General features: G+C 45.4%; 1 protein-coding gene across 1 annotated transcript in view; it reads left to right on the forward strand.

Annotated features, from left to right (window-relative positions):
• The first annotated feature begins 8,966 nt into the window (after positions 1-8,966).
• INO80 (INO80 complex ATPase subunit) overlaps positions 8,967-9,311 on the forward strand; it is a 63,214-nt gene continuing 62,869 nt past the window's right edge. Inside the window, exon 1 of the mRNA XM_041460193.1 lies at positions 8,967-9,105. The gene's annotated coding sequence lies outside the window, so the exon portion shown is untranslated. The remainder of the gene's footprint in view (positions 9,106-9,311) is intronic.

Raw genomic sequence — 9,311 nt, forward strand, 5'->3', positions numbered from 1 at the left:
AGTTGTGAGCTGTCCTTTGCCCATCTTGAGATGTTTCTGTGAGGCTCTTTTTTAAGAGCAAGGCAGTAAGCAATGATTAAATTGCTGTAGTTACGGACATTTTGTAACACTGCCTTGAGAGACAAGTGCAAGCATTAGTTCGAATCAGTGCTTATGCTGGAATTTCCTAATAGCTCATTTGAAATTCAGGTTTTGAAGAACCACAAAGATTGTACAATACAGGCTATATATAACTTGGGTGGGAAAATGTTCTGGATATGATAATATTTTTGACTAATTCTGAAACCTAGTTTCAACAGAGCATATTGCTTAAAATGAATCCTGAGTCAAATGGGGGAAAAGGGAACTTGTATGGACATCACTGTTAGAATGAAATAATTCTTGTGCAGTTCAGCAGCCCAAATTATCATTGTCTATTTTCCTTGGTTTTGTTCATCTTTCAGATGGGAACAAGCAAGGGAGAACTTAATGGGTTAAGAACTTCTAAGATTTGGAGAATATAAGCTTCATAAAACAAACTGTTTCATACGGAAGGGACCTACAGTGAGCATGTAATCCAACTGCCTGACCAGTTCATGGCTGGCCAAGTTAAAGCCTGATATTAAGGACATTGTCCAAATGCCTCTTAAAAACTGTTAGGCTTGGAGCATCAACCATCTCTCTAGGAAGTTTCTTCCAGTGTTTGAACACCCTCTCAGCCAAGAAATTCTTCCTTATATCCAGCCTAAACCTTCCCTGGTGCAGTTTGGAACCATTCCCACATGTCCTGTCACTGGATACCAGGAGATGAGCTCAGCACCTTCATCTCCACTGAGCAGCTGGTGATGCTGTGTTTGATGCATCCCAAGATGCCAGGGCACGCTGCTGACTCCCACTGAGCCTGCTGGCAGTCAGATCCCTGTCTGCATGGCTGTTCCCCAGCCACTCTCCCAATATATACTTGTGTCCAATGTTATTCCATCTTAGATGCAGAATCTGGCATTTCAACTTGGAAAATTTCATTCCATTAATTGTAGCCCAATGCTCCTATCTATGTAGATCCCTCTCCAAGGCCTCTTGTCCCTCAAGAGTCAGCAACACCTTCCAGTTTAGTACCATCGGCAAATTTCCTAATGGTGCATTCAACTCCTGCATCCAGATTGTTGATAAATATACTGAACAAAACAGGTTCTGGAACTGAACCACAAGAAATAACCATAGTATCCTTCAGCTGGTGCCAGTTGTCAGCTAGATAGATGTAGCTCCATTCACTAGAACCCTTTGAGCTCTGTCCTTCAGCCAGTTTTTCACCCAGACCAGCATGAACCCGCTTATCCCACAGTTGGGCTACTTGTCCAGGAGGATGCTCTGAGGGGCAGTATCAAAAGCCTTACTAAAATCCAGAAAGAAGGTGACTAGCAGGACCAGGGCATTGATTGTCCCCCTGTACTCAGCACTGGTGAGGTCATGCCTCAAACCCTGCATTCAGTTTTGGGCCCCTCACTACAAGAACAACATTGAGGTGCTGCAGCATGTCCAGAGAAAGGCAACGGAGCTGGTGAAGGGTCTGAAGCACAAGCCCTATGAGGAGCAGCTGGGGAGCTGCTCAGAGGGAGCTGGGGTTGTTTAGTGTGAAGGAAAGGAAGCTCAGAGGGCACTTTATTGCTCTCTACAATTACCTGAAGTGAGGTTGTAGTGAGGTGGGGATTGGTCTCTTTCCTCTGGTAATAAACAACAGGAGAAGAGGAAATGGACTCAGGTTGTGCCAGGGGAGGTTTAGATTGGATATGAGGAAAAGCTGCTTCACTGAAAGGGTGGTCAGGCACTGGAACAGGCTGTCCAGGAAAATTGTGTAGTCACCATCCCTAAAGATGTGTAGATGTGGCACTTACGGATGTGGTTTCGTGGTGGACTTGTCAGTGATGGCTGAACAGTTGGACTTGATGATCTCTGAGGTTTTTTCCAAGCTAAATGATTCAATGATTCTATCATTTTTCTAGTATTTTTAATCACATGGCCTTACTTTTTTTGTGCTGGGGAGGGGTTGAGGTAGGGTGAGAAGACTTCCAAAGAAGCTATTAAATAAGGATATCAGATACTTAACGAGACCTCACTATATAGGGAAGATTTTTTACCAAATAGGAACAATCCCTTTCCTACAAGAGCATTTTTTATCCCTTCATTCTGGTCTTTTAACTTCCTCAGTAAATACAAGTGGGTTTGTGCTGCCTGTTCATAGACTTAAAATCTTCTTCAAAAGCCTGGATTAAATGTTATTTGATATTGCTATAAAAGCTACTCAGTGAAACCTCTAATTGGAACACAGCTTTATTTTTATGTAAGTTTTAGAATTCCAATAGTGTCTCTCAAAATTTGTTTTGAGAATTCTGTACAGCAAACCTAAGCCAAATGACAAGATGCCTTCCTTAGTACCAGACCAAATCATCCCGTTGCCTTGAATACTAAAAGTGGAAAATGACCATGTGATGTGTATGCAATAAGTATACCAGTGTAAACCACTCCACAGTGCAGTTTTGACCAGGGTATCATGGCCATGCTGTTTAACTGGGGATTATTTTCATGTTCTTCTGGTTTCAGTTGGGATTGCTGGTGATGTTACTATCCCTAGCTGCTTCTCTAGCTCCCTTCATGGGAGGCAGGTTTTTTGCCTTTATGTCTTTTATTTCAGCTCTTAGGAATCCAATGTAGTTTCAGCGATAGATGAGAGAGAATCTAGCATTAAATGCTGGAATAGGTGTGTGTTGTTTTTTGGTTTGTGTTATTGTTGGTTGAGTTTTTTGCATGTTTGTTTGTTGTTTTTTTTTTTTTTTTTTTTAAGGAAGCAATCCCTCCTTCCAAATTTCTGCTTCTCTAACCAACACAGATGACCTTAGACACTGAAAGCATTCAGTTGCACTGAAAATAAAGATCAACATCAGGAAATATGTTGTAAACTGCAGAAGTCTATGATGAAAAGCTTTCTTAATTTTTTTTCAACTGAAATAACTGTCTTGGGACAGAGTACATTTTCTTCTTAGTAACTGGTACAGTGCTGTGGTTTTTGGATTCAGTATGAGAATAGTGTTGACAACACACTGATGATTTGGTTGTTACTCAATAGTGCTTACCCTAAGCTAAGGGCTTTTTGATTTTCCATGCTCTGCCATGAGGAGCTGCACAAAAAGGTGGGAGTATGGCTAGGACAGGTGATCCAAACTGGGCAAAGGGATACTCCCTACCACAGAATGCCATGCCCAGTATTTAAACCAGAGGAGTTACTGCAAGAGAGCTGATGCTGCTCAATGATGGCACATTGTGCATCACTTTTTCTCTTGGATTTTATTTCTCTCTTCCCCCACTTATCATTATTATATTATTAGCTTTTTTGGTTTTTTCAATTATTAAACTATTTTTATCTCAACCCACAAGGTTTACCTTTTCTTTCCAGTTCTCCTCCCTACCATGATGGGGTTGAGGAGAGTTACCTTACAGCTGTATGGTATTTATTTTGTGGCTGGGATTAAACCACAACAATAACTGCTTTCATCTGCACTGGGAAATGCAGGAGAATCCTGATATATGGTCCTTGAGACCCTTCCTAGCTTCTCTGCTTAAAGCATTTGTTCTGAAAGCTACGTACCTTCTAATGGATATTCATCACTCATCTCTAATGGATAACTTGATGTCTGACCTAACAACTTATTTAAATGCTTATTGGACTGGGTCTGGAGATCACCTTGTGAGCACAGAGGTAGGTACGTCTTTGATTATTTCCCTGGTTAGTGATTGGATCTAAGGCTCTAATGGATAAACTCTGGAGGACCCAGTTACAGCTTCCTTTTCTGCAGCTGTCCATCCTGCTTTATGCTACATGCCTTGCTTCCTGTGTGCAGCAGCAGAAGTGCTGGTGTCTGTATCTCCCTAGCTCCATTTCCTGTTAGTTCAGTAGCAGAACCCACCCCATGTTTGCCCAATGGATGGTGAGTTGCAGCTCTTAAGGCATGAGCACAGTCACTGCACCTTCTGTTCACTCTCCTCAGAGACTGAGAACCACTGGGCTCAACAGGGTACGTGTGTGAGGATATGAAGAGCGACAGGCAGGCACAAAGTGCTGGTACCTGAAGCTGACAGAGTTGCTTTTTTTTGGTGAGAGTGTTTGGTCCCCACATCTTGTCCTGTTTTTCTCCTGATCTAGCAACTGTACTGCTGAGCTGGTCTGTGCACAGTCTGGTTTTGAGTAACGTTTGTTCACCACAGATTTTTATTTCTGTAAAAGCATGAGTTATCTGGTCATCCTTGTTTATTCCCACAATAGTTATCTTAAAAAAAAAAAAGTGAAAAATCAAATCAAGTAATGTTTTTCATCTTTGGTTACACAGAACCAGTGGTAGCGTATGCTCAGGTACCTTGGAGAGGTCGGATGGTGGAGACTTCTGTAATTGCTTGTTAATTTTTAAAGCACAAAGTGGAGGAAATGAGATTTTTGGTGAAAGAGCTTGATTTATTGCACTATTGGAAAGAACAGGTCCATGCAAACCAAACAAGCAGTGGTATTGGTGTGGTCCTTTTCTGTCTGCTCAATGACATAATCTTGTGAGAGCCTGCACTAACTGTGTAAGATATTGTTGGTATTAAATTTGGGTGAAAAGTACGTAGTCAAACATCCTCATTCAGAAGAACGAGACTGAACTAACACGATTAAATCCTTTTAGGCCCTCATTTTTGCAGTTTTAAATGTCTTGAAGTATTTATTAGGAAAAGAGAATGCAGCTCTATCTTCATGAAAAAAATCTCTTTTTCTTTGCCCTAGTTTAACAAAGCACTGAAGCACAGACTTGGATCCTTTGGGAATTACTTAAGGGCTCAGAGCTGTAAATCCCATTATTGAGGATTTAGGAGTAGATTAGATAACCACAAGAGGTCATAGTTGCTTCACAGATATAAGAGAAGAGGCCATATTTGAAAATATTTTCTCTTTAGAGGAAAGCTGCCAAAAAATAAGGTTGTTCTTAGTTCATGGAAAAAAAAAAAGCGCTTGGCATGTGAATTTCCAATGTGAAATGCATGCAAAAGTAGGCATGGCACAAGAGAAAAGAACAGTTTTTTTAAAAGGAAGAGAGTACAAATTCTGCTTTGTATCGGGCTATTTGTAGAATTTTTTAAAGGGGTTCTCAGCTTGCTGAAGACAATGCTTTTGTAAATTCATCTATTCCATAATATTAGCCAAAGAATTAACTTGATCCTGGGTATTTCAAATGGTATTCTGAAGACTGATTTGATATCTCATCTGCTTGTCATACTTTCTGCATTCTAAAGTAGTTGGCTTTAGAAATCTAGTATGGGTAGCAAAAGGAGCCATTTTCACTGTCATTTCACTGTTAATAATTTTCTGTTGTTTCTGTATCTTGTGGGTAGATCACACAAATAAAAGTTTCTTCTACTTTATTTGAAATCTGCTTGCAATACATATTTAAACTCCAAATGTGGAGTGGCAAAACACCAGAATCACTTTCTGATTAAATGAGCTCCTACTAGGGTCAGATCATCCTTGTGGTCTTCAACATATTCAGGAGTGCTTGATTTCAGACTTCTGCATCATTGCATGTACCTGTGTCTGATTTACTAGCAACAGTAAAGTGTTGCCAGTGGTTCACAGCAGCCAAAAGAGATAATGCAGCATTCTTGTTGATGTAGTACTGGCAGAAGAGGATGAAGAAGAAAATAGAGAAAATAATTAAAAGGAAGGAAATAAAAAGAAAGGCATCTCATTGATCCTGATGTTTTTGGAAAGGTATGTTGACACTTCCTGTGGTTTCCTGTGTCATCATCTGCAAGTGGTAGCTGAGTCTGCTGAATGGTGGATGCTCCCTCCTAAGCAAGGGGAGGGGAGGACACTCCCTGACTTTTCACCCACAAACCAGATGCAAAGCAGTGACCTCTGATCCTCAGGACTTCATTATCGAAACCCTCAGCTTCCCTCTTCCGTGTCTTTCAGAAACTGATAATCTTCCTCACTGCTGAGGGGGAGGAGTGAACACTAACTTCCCACCCTGAAAGGCTTGGCAGTTCCTGCATTTTCAGTGTCTGCCAGCAGTAATTGTTCTTGTGGATGCAGACACCTAGGAAAATGTTTGTTTCTCTGCAGCTCTGTCACTAGAAAAGAGCTAGTAAAGGAGCTACATGTTTAACCCTCCTCGTGTTCATACTGATGGTTGCTAGGTACTTGGAAATGCAGACATGTTCTCATGTTTAGAACTTAAATTCAAAGAAGCAGATGCCTGGGAACCCGTTGATGTACAGAAGCAAATATTTTCCTAGAAGTGCAGAGTCCTCTTGTTTAAGAGGTGCCAGTTCACGTGCAGAGCTTTGGTACCACAGAGCCATTACCACACCCACGTGCAGCACAGTTGATATCCCCAGTGCACTTAGGGTAAAGCTGCAGTAGATAAGGTGCTGGGCTGTATGTGACAGCAGGATTGTTGTGCTCCTTTGGCTGATTACAGAGGGAGCTCAGCCCTGGTTCTAACAAAACTACAGTATGTTAGTTTGTATTATTGATTTGATTTCTTTTCTGTTTCTTTTTTGTTATTAGCCCACTTGCATGGAGCTGCCAGAGGAGCTGTGTCAGCTGGCAGACATGCAGAAACTGAGAAGGGAGAAAGCAATAGAAGACTACAGAATGAAATGAGGATGGTCTTTTAATCCAATCAGCCATGGAATTTAATAAAGAGAAACAATCCTCAGAAGGACAGAAACTACAGAGGTTATAGTGAATGCTTTCCCACAAAAAAAAAAAAAAAAGGAGGGTCTCAAACAAAACACATACTTCAACAATCAAGGATGTACTTTGTCAAAGCAGAGCTTGAAAATCCAATTCATGTAAAATCTGTGGGAGGACCTTAAACTGACCTCAAGCAGACTGTATGAATTTAATTTCTGACACAGATGATTTGATGAGCTTAGACTGGGTGTTTGGAGACATCCAAGTGAAAAAAAGAGGCTATTCCCCTTGCAGAGGTGTCAAACAAAAGCTCCTGACTTTACAATGACAGGTAATTCAACATTCCATTTTTGAATGGAAATAATGATGGTCTGTCTTTTGGAGGAAATTCCTGCTGTGTGGAAAAAGTAGCAGAATTTTCTTGGGTAAATATAAGTACTGTTTTCCCTTTGGTTCTCTTTTGGGAATGGCATAGAGAAAAGAAATATAATGGAATGGAGTCATCACTGATGCACAAGATTAAAAATTACTATTTTCTTCAAGAATTAAAGAGTTATTTTTAATGGTCCATCAGGCAGTGATGCTGCTCAGTGCCAGCTGTTTGTCTGAGCGTGGTACTAACAGGTAACCAAACCATGCATGCCTCCTAAACAAAGCAATTCCTGGCTGTGCTTAGGGGTACAACCAGCATCACTAGTTAAGGACAACTCCAGTGAAGTTTTACTGGAGCAGTAGCAATGATCTTATTTTTATATCCTAGCAACTGTGTGTGGTGGTTTAAGCTCAGCTGGCAACTAAGGACGATGAAGCTGCTCCCTCCCACCCTGCCCCAGTGGAATGGGGCAGAGAATCAGAAGTAAAACGTGTAGTTTAAGATAAGAAAAGTTTAATAATTGAAAAAAAAATAGAGTAAATAATAAGAATGACAAAAAAGGAAAGAAAAACAATACAATTGCTCACCCTATGCTAATTCCAGATTCCCTTCCTGAATCCAGATCGGCCTCATTTCCAAGTAGCTGCCCTCAGTTATACTGGGCATGATGTCCTGTGGTATGGAGTATCCCTCTGGTCAGTTCTGGTCAGCTGTCCTGGCTGTGCACCCTCAAGATTTCCTTCTCAGTGGCAGAGGATGAGACAGGACAAGTGTTTGACTTAGGATAAACACGATTTAGTAAAACTCAAAACATCAGGTTTTTTTATTCTGCATGCAAAACTCAGTACTGTCCCAGCTACTGAGGAATTAACTCCATCCAGCCCAAACCAGGACACTGGTACCTACTGAGCGCTGGAATGACCTAGCTTAGCATGAAATACAGATTTTTAGCGCTGTGCAGTAGGTGATGGGGATTAATCATCCACTTAAGGATTTACTCTAAGTGTACTGGTTAATGGGTTTTGGGAGGCAGCGGTGCCGAACAGGTGATGGCCACACCGCGTTTACGGTGCAAAACATGTTCGCAATTAACCTTCAGGCCTATTTCCTCCAGAGCTCCTCTAATGCAGCTCCTAGCGCATGACAAAGCGCAAGCGGCAGAACGCACGGAGCCCCACAAATGCCCGCACGTGTTAACCCTGACAGCGCCCCGCTTCCAGCGCCGCCAGCCCCTCACCGCTCTCGTCATCTGCGGGGGCTGCCAAGCTGCCTGGCTGCCGTGGGCGGCCTCCGCGACACGCACACACGCCCGGCAGGAGCTCCCCGCCTGCCCCGGGCCCGGGACCGAGCGGCCCCGAGCCCCGAGCGCGGCCGGGCCCACCCGAGCCCCCCGCGCCGCCTCAAGGGCGAGCGCGCGTCACTTCCGGGACGCACCCGCCTCCCCGCGCCAGCATCGCGAGACCCCGCCCCGCCTCGCGCGAGACTCGCTGGCTCACCCGGCCGTCTGGCCGAGTCCCTTCGGCAATTTCCGTCATCGCCAGACCCGACCAATCGGCCGCAGGAGCGCATCGATGAGGAAGGGCCCCCCGCGGGGTCCCTGCGGGGCCGAGCCCCGCCGTACGGGCCTGGGGTCCGTGCGGCGGCCACGGCGGCGCGGACGGGGCGGCGGGGCCCAGGCGCGGGGCCGGAGCGGCGGAGAGGCATGCGGGGTTCGATTGATCAGGCCTGGGCATGGCGCCTCTCCTCCCCCCCGCCATGGCTCCCCGTGTCCCTGCTCCTCTCCTCTCAGTGAGCGAAAGTGGCCGCCGCCGCCGTCCCAGCGCCCGCAGCCGCCGCCTCCTCCTCAGCACCAGCGCGGGCGCCATCTTGGCGAGGCAGGAGCCGGGAGCGCCCCGCGGCAGGAGACAGGCAACGCCAGCCCCGGCAACGCGGGGCGAGAGGCCGGGTGGAGCAAGCGGGGGAGCGAGCCCGGGAGACACCCCCAGCCCCCCGCCGCCGCCGCCGCCGCGTCGCCGCCGGGCCCGCTACCCAGGTGAGCCACCGCGGCCACTGCGCAAGGGCACGCCGGGCCGGGGCTACTGGAGGCGGCAGTGGGGGCACCGGCTGGGCAGGCCGCGGCTTCACCCCCCGCGCCGACCGGCGGCCGCAGCAGCCGGGCCTCTTCTTAAAGAGACAGGCCCCTTCCCCGCCCTGCCCGCCGGATGCGCCTCGCGGTACCGGCGGCCGTGGAGCCGCCGT

Source organism: Pyrgilauda ruficollis, unplaced genomic scaffold, assembly GCF_017590135.1.
Source record: "Pyrgilauda ruficollis isolate IOZ18807 unplaced genomic scaffold, ASM1759013v1 scaffold14, whole genome shotgun sequence".
Taxonomy (NCBI): Eukaryota; Metazoa; Chordata; class Aves; order Passeriformes; family Passeridae; genus Pyrgilauda; species Pyrgilauda ruficollis.